We start from the raw sequence: 15,245 nt of genomic DNA, 5'->3' as shown, positions 1-15,245 counted from the left end.
CTCCCTGCTCCGCGGGATGCCTGCTTCTCCCTCTCCCACTCCTCCTGCTTGTGTTCCCTCTCTTGTTGTGTCTCTCTGTCAAATAAATAAATAAAATCTTAAAAAAAAGAAAATTGTATATATAATTACTGACATAAATATATGATATATACATACATATATAGGTGCGTGTATATGTGTGCATGTGTATATACATATATGTATATATACCATATACATATATATATACATATGTGTGTATATATATATATATGATTTGGTTGGATTTGATTACAGAATAAAATCAAATAGAAGGATAACAGGGCTTCTACGTACCCCAGTTATAGATAAAGAAATGGAGAAGCAGCAAGGTTGAATAACTAGCTCAAGGTCAAATATCTTGCAATGATGGGTCAAGACAGAATATTCATGGTAGATACTACTTTCTTTGAAGAAGTTTATGGAAACAAAATATAGAGGAATTGTCAATAAAGAGGCAGATTTTCTGGGAGGGTCTTGGGAAAAAGCCAAATCTCCTGAATTTAAAATTGGAATATCTACATTAGACTCTCTCTTCTCTCTAGAGAAAAATCGGCAAAGATTGCTGATTCTGCCTATGAAAAGGGAGGACAATTTTCTCTTGACATGGTTTCTTTCTTTCTTTCAGGTCATGAGTAAATGTCCCTTTTCTGTACAAGGAATATCATCCGGCTAGCCTACGGAGATTAATGCATGTCTTAAGTGAGAGTGATCTGTTTTTTCCTAACTGACCAGTTCTGGCAGGGGGAAATGAATTGTGGCTAATTTTATACACAAGAGAAATTGTTGCTCTTACTAGAATTACTGGATTGAACTGGAGCTTTGCTCAGGTTAACTCCTTGGAGATTGCTACTATAAGAAATGTTTTATTTTGGCAACTTTTGTTGTAGGAAACAAAGAATCTCAAACTGGTTCCAAGATAAGAAAAGTTTATTATGAATATCTACATGAAAGACTTTGTTTTTTAAAGATTTTATTTATTTGACAGAGAGAGACATAGCAAGAGAGGAAACACAAGCAGGGGGAGTGGGAGAGGGAGAAGCAGGCTTCCCGCTGAGCAGGGAGCCCAGTGCGGGGCTCGATCCCAGGACCCCGGGACATGCCCTGAGCCGAAGGCAGACACTTAACAACTGAGCCACCCAGGCGCCCCTACATGAAAGACTTGACTTAAAAAAAAAATTTAAGAACAGAAACATTACAGAAGGAATCTAAATGCTTGGAACTAGAAGGAGAGTCTAGACATGGGGTAGCTCCACGTTCTTTTAGTAGCAGGAGTCACAAAGTTGGCTATGCATATGAATACAGTTATATTCTATAAGTATTTCTTTCCAATCTGATAATAACTCCCCTATTTTCAGCGTTTCTTAACTTAAATTTTCATGAGTCAGACCTGCTGGTCTGGAGTTGTGCTTCTTAAAATGTAATATGAATATGAGTCACCTGGGAATCTTGGTAAAATGTGTATTGATTCATGAGGTCTTGATTAGAGTCTGAGATTTGGCATTTCTAATAAGTTACCTGGTAATGCCAAAGATGGCTGTCCACAGATCCTGGTTTGTGTGGCAAGGTAGAGTATCTTACCAAGTTAGGGCAGTAGGTATATAAGGCCAGTTTTAATGGCTTAATTGTCCTTAGGTCATGTATCCATCGTTGGTCCAATCACCTGCAGCCAGATTTTAGGGACAGATTCCTTATCGTATCACATATATAGGGGTTACGGGAGGGAAAGTTCACCAAAGACATGAGTGAGATGGGACTGGCATTCTAAATTATGCCTCCTATAAGCAGTTATTTTTCACTGAGTATTGGTTGTAGTTCAGTATCTTTGTCTACTGGTGATCACTGAAGATCAAAAGAAAGTCAGATAATTGGAGTCTCTGTACTCACCGTATTACATCCTGCTCTAATTCTAAAATATGTAGAAATAACCTCATCTTCCTATAACCTACTGAATCGGGGGGAGAATTGTACTTGCCAGTAATTTCACTAAAAATGTGTCCATCTTTTTAAAAGCAACAACTTTGGTAATTGATACGTGTTAGCAAAAACTGTGGTCTCAAAATTCTTTTTCTACAGATTGTGGATAAATCTAGAAGCTAGGATGTTTAATACATATTCTTCATCCTGAAAATGGAATGATCATCCTAAAATATACATTTCTTCTTAGCATATTCATCGATGATTCACTCCAGGATAAAGACCAAGCTCTTTATGGGTCTTCAGAATCTGATCTCAGCTTATCCTCCTATATAATCTGCCACCATTTCTGCCACATGTCATAACTATGTCATGCCCAATTATATGCCATTACCTATCTTGAAGAACCTTCTAGACTCTGTGAATTTATACCTGCTCTGTCTTCCTAAAATGTGGCTCCATATATATTTGCAGCTCATATTTCTGCTCATCCATTGGTTATTCTACCCACAAGTAATTATATCATTCTCTGTTTCAAGAGCCATCAGTAGCTATCCTAAAATAGTTTTTAGTACAGTATATTTGTTTATGCATTTGTCTAGTATAAATTATTTTAAATATTGAATCCTCACAGGTGAGCACAGTACTCAGTGGCCTCTAAGGAAATATTTATTAGATGAATGAAGAGAATGAAGGAATCACTTGGTCTATAGAGGCAGAGTTGGAAAGGCAGTGGGTGAAGGAGTCCTGGAGAAAGTTGGGGGTGGGGGAGAATGAAGCAGATAACAAGAGGCAAGCCACAGACCAGCCACATACTATATATAACGGGGGACTGGCCTCACACAGGTATTTCTACCATTTGCTTCTCACTTGACTCTATGCTAGGTCTGTTTGCCTTCAGCAAGTTAGAATGATTTTTAAATCCTGAGTTCACAGCTACTGGAATATTTACTTCTCCTAAATGAAACCATTCTTTTTTCCTCATCACTCAGGATTCTGGTGCTACAACAGCAGCTGAATTGAAGATCAACACCAAAAGGTGACTCATCGAAATGGCAGGGAAAGTAAATCAAATATCAAATAAAGTCAATTCCTTTACTCTCCCTAGCTGATTATTGTTCCTTTGAAGATAAAATATTTAATCTATCCTAGAGGTGTGAAATCCAAGGGCTTTTATTGAACAGCTTTATTGCAACAGGTTAGATATGCTCATCTTAACACTTTATAGTGTTTGCCTGGAGAACATTTATGCTCATAAGGTCATTTGGCTGAGCTTTATTGGCTTATATTTATTCCAGAGAAAAGAAATTTATTTTTCTTTGCAGAAGCAACTAAGTGCTTTCCTGTCTTCTCATGCTACCCCTGATTTTAAGTGATTACCATTTAAACTATCTGACACAGAGACTTTTACATCTATATGCTTCTTCCCTTTTGCACCAGGGGGCATGATGTAAATGCATTTATTATGTAACGTGTAGTCTATTATAAAGAATGGTTTATTCTAGTCAGCTCAAAGAAATCCTAACGGACATTAGGAGCTAAAAGCAGGACATAAGGACAGAGAAGAGAGATTCTTTCAACAGAACCATCTCCCCGTCCCCAGAAAAACAGAAAAACAAAAACAAACAAAACAGGGAGAATCAAGAGAGCAGAGGGGTTACCAGGGGAAATACACCCATCTAACCTCTGCAGTTTCTTCTAGGTTGGGGCAGAGTGGCTGGCCTAGCAGCTAGCGCCACCCTACCTCTCATCTTGTCTCCCTCGTGGCTCCATGGCTTTTAACAATCATGGTTATTTTAGAGGCAATGTTTTTGAAGGCCACAGAAATGCTGGATATCCATGTAAGTGGAACCCATTGAGAAATCACTGTGGCTTTTTGCACGCCTCCATCTTCCCCTGCATGTAGTCCTTGAGGCCCTGGGAGTTGTGAATGCTGAGTAGCACATATTTTTCGTTTAGCTGGTACTGCAGCTGTTTGTGTCCAGGACCTTACAGATGTCCCAACAGACTCCACGGAGGTTGTGATCTTCATACTCCATGTACAGTGAGCACCGTTTGGCCTCTAGATATTCTTTTATCATTGCCCCCGTGGCCCACCATGTGAAGTTTGAGCATCTCCACTAGGTCTTTGCTTTCAGGTTCATTCAGATTCCTTCTGGTAAACCTGAAACACAGATGTCTCCATAAACTTGAAATTGAACTTGCAGAGGCAGCTACCAGTGGTCCCCTGCTGGCCCTGACTTTTGCCCTATGGAGAGACTGGGGTCTTCCCACAGGACAAACTCTGGTGGTTATGCACATTTCAGAACTGCTTGGTGTGGAAGGCGTTTCCTGTTTGGGGCTCCAGCACTGTTGCTGATGTGTGGGCAGAGAGGGAAGCCACAGGGACATGTTGACAGGGCTGTGCTGAGGCACTTCACCTTTAGTGTCTGCAGAGCACCACCCAGAGGCCTGGCTGAGCTGTACCAAGGCTGTCATGGGTTTCTAGAGCAGGTGGAGCAAATCCAGCCAACTGCAGCAGAAGCAGAAGCCATGGAGGCCCCAGACCCGAGCATAGGCTCTTCACATTCTGGATGGAGGCCTGGCCAATTCCATCCGAAAGTGGGGAATTGAAGCTTTGATTTGTGTTGGTGGAAAGGTTATCTCTGAGGAGTGATCTTCTCCCTCTTCAGAACAGGTAGGCAGGGAGGTGGCACGTGTGCTCCTGGCCTTCTCTTCTGATTCCGAGTCCTCCTCAGGCTGTAATTACATTACAATATACATTGTATAATATACATTACAAAATACATTACAATACTCAATTCTGAGTATTCTCAGAATTAGAGATGGGAAGAGCAGGACTGGCCTGATCAAGCCCTGGCTTGGCTGGCAGAGAGGCTGTACTGTAGCACGTGGGATGAGAAAGGAATGCCACAGACTGGGCTTTTGGGGAATGATGAAGCCCTCCAGCTCATATATCTTGTGTACAAGGAGCAGATAAGTGATCATCACCTCATATTTCTGGTCCATCAGTGAATCCTTGATTTCTTCCTCTACATAACCAATTAACGCCATCTAGGGGTCATTATAGTCGGGCAATAGCTCCAGATAGGCTTTAGTTCATCTTTATGACCTACGTTCGTCCATAGATCTTTCATAATTTTCTCAAAAGTGCCTGTCTTGGTGGGATTGAGAATACAAAATTTCTTGAGCAGGTTTTCACTCTTTATGGAAAAGTAGAAGGGAATATGGCATATTCCACTCAGTACCTGCTCTCACAGCATCTTGAGATTCTGTGCATCAGAAGGCAGGGATCAGATGACCACTGTAGATCAGATAACCCTCAGGTTCCACACCTCCAATTCTAGTCCATCATAAGATTTGCCTTGGAATAGTTCTGCAGCAGCAAAAGAGGAACTGCTACAGAGAGTATCCAGCTTGTTGCCAAACGTGAATTTACTGCTGAAGTCTGTCTACACACTTACTATTCATGTCAACACCCAAAAGCAGGTGTTTCGCCTTTAAGTCTCTATAAATAGTCCACTTCTGGTGGCAGCACTACACAGCAGACACTTTCTAATATAATTTGCTCGAGGACTTTTTTCCTTTCATATGCCATGAATCACTAGGTAATCAAACCTCTCTTCCACTAGTATACTCCATGATGTAGAGTATTTTCTCAGTCTTGATCACCTCAAATATTTTAACTATGTTGGGATGATTCAAAGTCTTTAGGATTCTGACTTCATGGGTATTTTCTGGAAGCTGATTATCATGGCTCCCTCTTTCCCAGTCAGGATGTGCCAGGCCAACTTCAGCTTGGCCAAGTTACCTTTGGAGATTGTCATGAAGAACTGGTGTTTGCCAACATGGGTCTCCTCCTCAGCAAAGATAGCTGAAAGGCCCTGCAGTTGTTGGACTTACTGTTGGACTTGCACTCAAGGTGTCCCAAGGTAGGCTTAAAATTGGGAAAGTTGGTGATAAGTTTGGTCTAAACCATTCAAAAAGAAAATTATTTCCAAGTCTACCTGATAAACTGATCTTTATAATGGAGTCAAAACACAATGCCAGAAATGCCAAAAAAATACTAATGATAAAATGAATATGAAAGAAATAAAGAAAAATAGGAAAAAGAATAAAAAGAAAAGAAAAATGAGAAAAATAAGGTAAAGAAAAAAGAAAAAAATTAATAAAAAATAAAACAGACAAAAATCCCACCATGCCAATGAGATGTATTTGAAGGATGAAACAGCTAAGCTTGGTCAGTATCTCTCAGGTCATCAGAAATCAGCTCCTTGAACTAGAAAGACTTCAAACCTCAATAGTACATTCTGAGGCCCAGCCATGGACTAAATAAGGCTTTAGAGAAAAAACAATGGCCCCTGTTGAGGTCATAGCAAGAAGTGAACCTACAAGTCTGAGGATGATCAACAGTGGCTTTGTCACTTTTTTTTTTACAGCTTTAGTGAGATATAATTCACACACCATACAGTTCCTGTATTTAAGTGTATAATTCAGTGATTGTAGTATATTTACAACCATCATCACATCAGTTTTAAAACATATTTATCACCTCAAAAATAAACCTCATGCCCTTTGAGGTATCACATCCCTCTCAAATCCCATGTCACACACACACCCCCAGGCCTAAGCTACCACAAATCTACCTTCTATTTCTGTACATTTAACCTGATCTGGACATATATGAGTGAAATCATATCATATGTGGTCATTTGTGTCTGGCTTTTCTCATTTAGCATAATATTTTCAAGGTTCACTCATATTGTAGCATGTATTAGTACTTTATTGCTTTATGACTAAATAGTATTTTTTTTTTTTAGAAAAAACCACAGATCTTTATTATTTCCATTACAAAGGGCAGGTCTTTGCAGGAGGAGGGAGGGAATTCTGACAGCGATGAGCAGTCCTACAGGACAGCAATGACTGAGTCCGCATTCAGGAACATCTTGGAGATATAGCTGTCTTTGTTGACTGGCTTGGACTCCTTGCCTTGGAATTCTTGGGGACCTCGGTCCACATATCCTTCACATTCTCCAACACCATGTTGCAGTGCCTGCCGAAGGCTTTCACATGGCCGAGAGCTTCTGGCTGTTGTGGCAGTTAATGAGCACTTGGGTGTGGTTTTTGCCTCTCACTACGTGAGAACAGAAAGTGGACATGTGTTAAACTTTTTCTCCTCCCACATCTGCAGCTCCTCTGGGTCACCTCACTCTTGGGCTTGTTGAGGAGCCTCATGTGCTAATGGCTGCACCCCCCCCAATCTGTGCCATCTCCTCCACGTTGCTCCTGCCCCCAATGGACATTTGCTTTGCTTCCACCTTTTGGCTATTATGAACAATGCTACTATAATCATTCAAGCACAAGTTTCTGTAGGGCCATATGTTCAGATTTCTCTTGGATATATACCTAAGAGTGGAATTACTGGGTCCTATGGTAACTCTATATTTAAGCTTTTAAGGAACTGCCAGACTGTTATCTAAAACAGCTGAACCATTTTACATTCCCTCCAGAAGTATGTGAAGGTCCCAAATTTTCCACATCCTTGTCAACACTTGTTATTATCTGACTTTTTGATCCTAGCTATCCTAGTTAGTATAAAATAACATCCCATTGTGGTGTGATTTGCTCTTCTTATGACTAACGATGTCAAACATGTTTTCATGTGTGTGTTGGCCATTTGCATCTCTTTCTTAAAGAAAGGTCTATTCAGATATTTTGCCCACTTTTTAATAGTTACTTGTCTTTTGGTTATTGAATTGTAAGAGTTCTTTATATATTTTGAATACAAGTTCCTTAACAGATACATGATTTATCCATAGTTTCTCTCATTCTACGTTTTTACTTTTTTGATGATGTCTTATGAAAAGCAAGAGTTTAATATTGGTGAAGTCCATTTAACCTTTTATTTCTCCTTTGTTTTCTTCTAATTTTGTTCATGTCTAAGAACACTTTCCTAAACCCAAAGTAAGTAATGCTTATCCCCTATGATTTAACAGTTGAGTCGTTTTAGCTCTTACATTTAGATCTTTGATACATTTTGAGTTAAGTTTTGTCTCTGATGTGAGGTAAGAGTCTAACTTTATTTTTTTACATGTGGCTATGCTATTGTCTGGACACCCTTGGTATAGATAACTATTTGCTTCTCCATTGAATGGTCTTGGCATCCTTGTCAAAAATCAATTGATCATGGATGTACGACTTTATTTCTGGACTTTCAGTTGAACTCCACCAATCTATATGTTTATCCTTAGCAGACTGTTTGATTATTGTTGTTTTGTAGTAAGTTTTGAAATCAGGAAGTGTGAGTCCCCTACTTTCTACTTCTTTTTCAAGATTCTTTTGATTATACGGGGTCTCTTAAAATTCCATATGAATTTTAAAAATAGCTTTTTAATTTATAAAATCAGCTGACATTCTGATAGAGATTATATTGAATTCCTCAACTGTGAGGAATATGACATCTTAATATTAAATCTTCCAACCCGTGAACATGGGATCTTTTCCCATTTATTTAGATCTTAATTTCTTTCAACAGTATTTTATAGATTTAGAGTATAAGTTTTGCACTATTTTGTTTTTTTAATCACAAGTATTTTATTCTTTTAGATGCTAGTATAATTGTTTTCTTAATTCCATTTTCAGATTGTTCATTGCAAGTGCACAGAAATACAATAGATTTTTGCACATTGTTCTTCTTGTTTTATTCTTGATCTTGGGTGGAGGGGGCATGTAGTCTTTCAATATGAAGTAGGATACTATATTTTTCTAGATGCCGTCCTTTATCAGATTGAGAAAGGTTCCTTCTATTTCTTGTTTGTTGAGTATCATTTTATTGTGATAATGTACTGGATTATATAAAGTACTTTTCTGGCATCTGTTGAGATAACCATGCTTGTTGGTTTGATTCTCCTGACATGATAAATTGTAGTAATTGATTTTTGGATGTTAAACCAACCTTTCATTCCTGGGATAAACTCCCATTTGGTCATAGACTCTAATTCTTTTTGTTACTAGAATGGTTTGCTGGTATTTTACTGAAGATTTTGTATCTATACTCATAAGAAATAAGGGTCTGTAATTTTCTTTTTTTGTGATGTCTTTCTCTGGTTTTAGTACCAGGGCAATAATGGCCTTATAAAATGAATTGGGAAGTATTTACTTCTTTTCTATATTTTTGGAAGCATTTGTGAAAATTGGCATTCATCTTTCTTTAAATGTTTGGGATAATAGAATTCTGTGGTGAAACTATCTGGGTCTAGGCTTTTCTTTGTGGGTAGTTTTTTTTTTAATTTTTTTAAATTTTATGATGTTATGTTAATCACCATACATTACATCATTAGTTTTTGATGTAGTGTTCCATGATTCATTGTTTGCATATAACACCCAGTGCTCCATTCAATACGTGCCCTCTTTAATACCCATCACCAGGCTAACCCATTCCCCCATGCCCCTCCCCTCTAGAACCCTCAGTTTGTTTCTCTGAGTCCATAGTCTCTCATGGCTCATCTCCCCCTCTGATTTCAGCCCCCTTATTTTTCCCTTCCTACCATTTTTTTTTAAACATATAATGTACTATTTGTTTCAGAGGTACAGGTCTGTGATTCAACAGTCTTACACAATTCACAGCGCTCACCATAGCACATACCCTCCCCAATGTCTATCACCCAGCCACCCCATCCCTCCCAACCCCCACCACTCCAGCAACCCTCAGTTTGTTTCCCAAGATTAAGGATTCCTCATATCAGTGAGATCATATGATACACGTCTTTCTCTGATTGACTTATTTCACTTAGCATAATGCCCTCTAGTTCCATCCACATTGTTGCAAATGGCAAGATTTCATTTTTGATGGTTGCATAATATTCCACTGTGTGTGTGTGTGTGTGTGTGTGTGTGTGTGTGTGTGTGTGTGTGTGTGTATACATCTTCTTTATCCATTCATCTGTTGATGGACATTTTGGCTCTTTCCATAGTTTGGCTACTGTGGACATTGCTGTTACAAACATTGGGGTACACATACCCCTTCGGATCCTTACATTTGTATCTTTGGGGTGAATACCCAGCAGTGCAATTGCTGGGTTGTAGGGTAGCTCTATTTTCAACTTTTTGAAGAACCTCCATACTGTTTTCCAGAGTGGCTGCACAAGTTTGTGGGTAGTTTTTGATTACTAATTTAATTTCCTCAGTTGTTACAGATTTATTTTAATGTGATAAATTTAAATTTAAAAGGTGTACTGTCTTAATTCAGTTATGGTGATTTGTGTCCTTCTAGGAATTTGTCCATTTCACCTAACGGATCTAATTTATTGGCATACAACTGTTCATAGTTTCCGTTTATAATACTTTTTATTTTTGTACGTTTAGTAGTAGTGTCCTCTCTTTCATTTTTTATTCCAATTATTAGAATGTTTGTTCTTTTTTGCTTAGTTTAAATAAAGGTTTGTCAATTTAGTTGCTCTTCTCAAAGAACCAGTTTTTGGTTTCTTTGATATTCTTTGTTGTTTTTGTATTCTTCATTTTTATTATTTCCACTCTAATTTTATTATTCTCTTCCTTCTGCTTACTTTAGATTTAGTTTGTTCTTTTCTCAGAGTTGTTGATTTGATACCTTCTTTCCTAATATAGGCATTTATAGCTATACATTTCCCTATAAGCAGTGATTTAGCTGTATCTCATACATTTTAGCATGTTCTCTATTCATTTTCTCTAATCTCAAAGTATTTTTTATTTGTCTTTTGATTTCACCCTTGGCTCATTGATTATATAGAAGTATGTAGTTTAATATGTATGATTGTGCACTTCCCAAATATTTTCCTGCTATTAATTTCTAATTTCCTTGTATAGAGAAGATATTTCATATTTTGTCATTTCAAATTTATTGAAGTTTATGGTCTAACAATATAGTCTATACTGGAGAATGTCTCATGTGTACTTAAGAAAAAAATATATTTTGGTGTAGGGTAGAGTTTTCTCTAGGTGTCTATGAGGACTCTTTAGCTTATAACGCTGCCCTAGTCTTCTATGTCCTTGTTGATCATCTATGTAGTTGTTCTATCAATTACTGATAGGGTGTACTGAAGCCTCAATTACTGTTGAATTATCTATTTGTCCTTTCATTCCTGTCAGTTTTGTTCATGTATTTTGATAGTATGTTATTAGGTGAATATATGGTTATCATCATCATATCTTCCTAATGGATTGACCCTTTTATCATTATAAAATGTTCTTTTTTTATGTCAAGTAACATGTTTTGTTTTAAAGCCTATTTTACCTGGTATATGTACAATCATTACATCTTTGTTACAGATGCTGTTTGCACAATATATTTTTCTCATCCTTTTACCGTCAATCTGTATGTTTGAATGCAAAGTGTGTCTGCTGTAGAAGAAGATGAACTGACTTATTTAGATGGATTAAGGACTGTGAAGATGCTCTTAGTCCCCCAACTATGAAGATAGGTTCCTTGAGAAAGTGGCACCACTGTAATTATAGACAAAATTAAGTCTGCATGTATGAATGTTCTTGGACTACTTAGAACGTGAACAACAAAATAATGCATTAATTTTAAATTGATGAAAAGAAGGAAAAAGGAAGCCTTGTAGGTCATCCTTTCTGATGCCATTAATTCATTCTGAACTGAATACATAAATAATTTACTTGCTGTTATTCTTGGGGGCAGAGCTCAGAGCTGAGGAAGAAACATACAGGATAATTACTATAATGAAGAAATACAAAACACAGATAATTGCTATACTTCATTATCTTATAAGGATTATTTAATATCATAGGGAAGACAGACATATGAACACCAAAATGTGGGGCTCCATCTCACGACCCTGAGACCACGACCGGAGCCAAAACCAAGAGTTGGATGCCTAACTGACTGTACCACCCAGGCACCCCCAAATAAAAACTGTTATTAAAAAATAAAAAAAATCACAACTATATCTCCCATATCCTTGTATTACAGAATACATTGCGCTGTATATAATGTTTTGTTTTCCCCAACTAGGTCATCAGCTCTTTGAGAGTAAATATCTGAGATTTTTCTTGAACTGCCTCCTTCATTCCAAACTTCCAGACTCTAAAATTTGACTTGGGTGTTCAGCTATGGCTAAGAAATATATGGATTCTTTTTTCCTCAAGCTGACCTGTGGTTCAATCATGGCTTCAAGAATTAAGACCTATCAACATAAACCAGAAAGCAACACAGACAATATACAGTAATAGTCACGTTACAGGCAATACAATGGCATGAAATTCATATCTTTCAATAGTTACCCTGATGTAAAGGGGCTGAATGCCCCCATCAAAAGACACAGGCTATCAGATTGGATTAAAAAACAAGACCCATCAATATGCTGTCTGCAAGAGACTCATTTTAGACCCAAGACACCCCCAGATTGAAAGTGAGGGGGTGGGAAACCATTTACCATGCTAATGGACACTAAAAGAAAGCTGGGGTGGCAATCCTTAGACCAGACAAATTAGATTTTAAACCAAAGACTGTAATAAGAGATGAGAAAGGACACTATATCCTACTTAAAGGGTCTTTCCAACAAGAAGATCTAACAATTATAAATATCTATGCCCCTAACATGGGAGCAGCCAATTTTATAAGGCAATTAATAACAAAAGCAAAGAAACACATTGACAACAATACAATAAGAGTGGGAGACTTTAACGCCCCCCTGACTGAAATGGACAGATGATCTAAGCAAAAGATCAACAAGGAAATAAAGACTTTAAATGATACCCTGGACCAAATGGACTTTACAGACATATTCAGAACATTCCATCCCAAAGCAACGGAATACACATTCTTCTCTAGTGCCCATGGAACATTCTCCAGAATTGATCACATCCTAGGTCACAAATCAGGGCTCAACAGGTAGCAAAAGATTGGGATCATTCCCTGCACATTTTCAGACCACAATGCTTTGAAACTAGGACTCAATCACAAGAGGGAAGTCGGAAAGAACTCAAATACATGGAGGCTAAAGAGCATCCTGCTAAAGAATGAATGGGTCAACCAGGAAATTAAAGAAGAATTTAAAAAAATTCATGGAAACCAATGAAAATGAAAACACAACTGTCCAAATCTTTGGGATACAGCAAAGGTGGTTGTAAGAGGAAAGTATATAGCAATACAAGCCTTTCTCAAGAAACAAGAAAGGTCTCAAATACACAACCTAACCCTACACCTAAAGGAGCTGGAGAAAGAACAGCAAATAAAGCCTAAACCCAGCAGGAGAAGAGAAATAATAAAAATCAGAACAGAAATCAATGAAAGAGAAACCAAAAGAACAGTAGAACAGATCAACGAAACTAGGAGCTGGTTCTTTGAAAGAATTAACAAGATTGATAAACCCCTGGCCAGACTGATCAAAAAGAAAAGAGAAATGACCCAAATCAACAAAATCATGAATGAAAGAGGAGAGATCACAACCAACATCAAAGACATACAAACAATTATAAGAACATATTATGAGCAACTCTATGCCAGCAAATTAGATAACCTGGAAGAAATGGGTGCATTCCTAGAGATGTATCAACTATCAAAACTGAACCAGGAAGAAATAGAAAACCTGAACAGACCTATAACCACTAAGGAAATTCAAGCAGTCATCAAAACTCTCCCAACAAACAAAAGCCCAGGGCCAGATGGCTTCCCAGGGGAATTCTACCAAACATTTCAAGAAGAATTAATACCTATTCTTCTGAAACTGTTCCAAAAAATAGAAATGGAAGGAAAACTTCCAAACTTGTTTTATGAGGCCACCATTACCTTGATTCCCCAAACCAGACAAAGACCCCATCAAAAAGGAGAATTACAGACCAATATCCTTGATGAACATGGATGCAAGAATTCTCACCAAAATACTAGCCAATAGGATCCAACAGTACATTAAAAGGATCATTCACCAAGGCCAAGTGGGATTTATCCCTGGGCTGCAAGGTGGGTTCAACATCTGCAAATCAATCAATGTGATACAATAAATTAATAAAAGAAAGAACAAGAACCATATGATCCTCTCAATAGATACAGAAAAAGCATCTGACAAAATACAGCATCCTTTCTTGATCAAAACTCTTCTGAGTATAGGGATAGAGGGTACATACCTCAATATCATAAAAGTCATCTATGAAAAACCCACAGCAAATATCATTCTCAATGGGGAAAAACTGAGAGCTTTCCCCCTAAGGCCACGAACATGGCAGGGATGTCCACTCTCACCACTGCTATTCAACATAGTATTAGAAGTCCTAGCCATAGCAATCAGACAACAAAAAGGAATCAAAGGCATCCAAATTGGCAAAGAAGAAGTCAAACTCTCACTGCAGATGATATGATACTGTATATGGAAAACCCAAAAGACTCCACCCCAAAACTGCTAGAACTCATACAGGAATTCAGTAGAGTGGCAGGATATAAAATCAATGCACAGAAATCAGTGGCATTCCTATACACCAACAACAAGACAGAAGAGAGAGAAATTAAGGAGTCGATCCCATTTACAATTGCACCCAAAACCACAAGATATCTAGGAATAAATCTAACCAAAGAGGCAAAGAATCTGTACTCAGAAAACTATAAAATACTCATGAAAGAAACTGAGGAAGGCACAAAGAAATGGAAAAACATTCCATGCTCATGGATTGGAAGAACAAATATTGTGAAGATGTCAATGCTACCTAGAGCAATCTACACAAAGCAATCCCCATCAAAATACCATCCACTTTTTTCAAAGAAATGGAACAAAGAATCCTAAAATTTATATGGAACCAGAAAAAACCCCGAATAGCCAGAGGGAATGTTGAAAAAGAAAAGCAAAGCTGGCGGCATCACAATTCCGGACGTCCAGCTCTATTACAAAGCTGTCATCATCAAGACAGTATGGTACTGGCACAAAAACAGACACATAGATCAATGGAACAGAATAGAGAGCCCAGAAATGGACCCTCAACTCTTTGGTCAACTAATCTTTGACAAAGCAGGAAAGAATGTCCAATGGAAAAAAAAAACAGTCCCTTCAACAAATGGTGTTGGGAAAATTGGACAGCCACATGCAGAAGAGACAATGAGATTCTCTGACAATCTCAGAGAATCTAAATTAGAGAAGATTGTTCTAATTCTTACTTCGAGGAGATACTAAGGCCCAACTCCACCATTCTGATCTTGTGGTTTAATCATTCAATCCTTCCTTGGAATACATGAATCAATAATTTCCCTCTAACTGAAATAGAGCAAATTGAGATTGTGTTTTGATAATATATTTGTGAGTAAAAAAGGCAAGTCTCATAACAAT

At 37.8% G+C, this 15,245-nt stretch overlaps 2 pseudogenes; both read right to left on the bottom strand.

Annotated features, from left to right (window-relative positions):
• Positions 1–4,497: 4,497 nt before the first annotated feature.
• LOC114205438 (serine/threonine-protein kinase MARK2 pseudogene) lies at positions 4,498–6,260 on the bottom strand (annotated as a pseudogene).
• A 581-nt stretch (positions 6,261–6,841) lies between these two features.
• Positions 6,842–7,170, bottom strand: LOC114205437 (small nuclear ribonucleoprotein Sm D2 pseudogene; annotated as a pseudogene).
• Between the last annotated feature and the right edge of the window lie 8,075 nt (positions 7,171–15,245).

Source organism: Eumetopias jubatus, unplaced genomic scaffold, assembly GCF_037043125.1.
Source record: "Eumetopias jubatus isolate StellerSeaLion01/CBP00866 unplaced genomic scaffold, mEumJub1_p1.0 scaffold_17, whole genome shotgun sequence".
Taxonomy (NCBI): Eukaryota; Metazoa; Chordata; class Mammalia; order Carnivora; family Otariidae; genus Eumetopias; species Eumetopias jubatus.
This window is presented reverse-complemented; position numbering and strand designations above follow the sequence as displayed.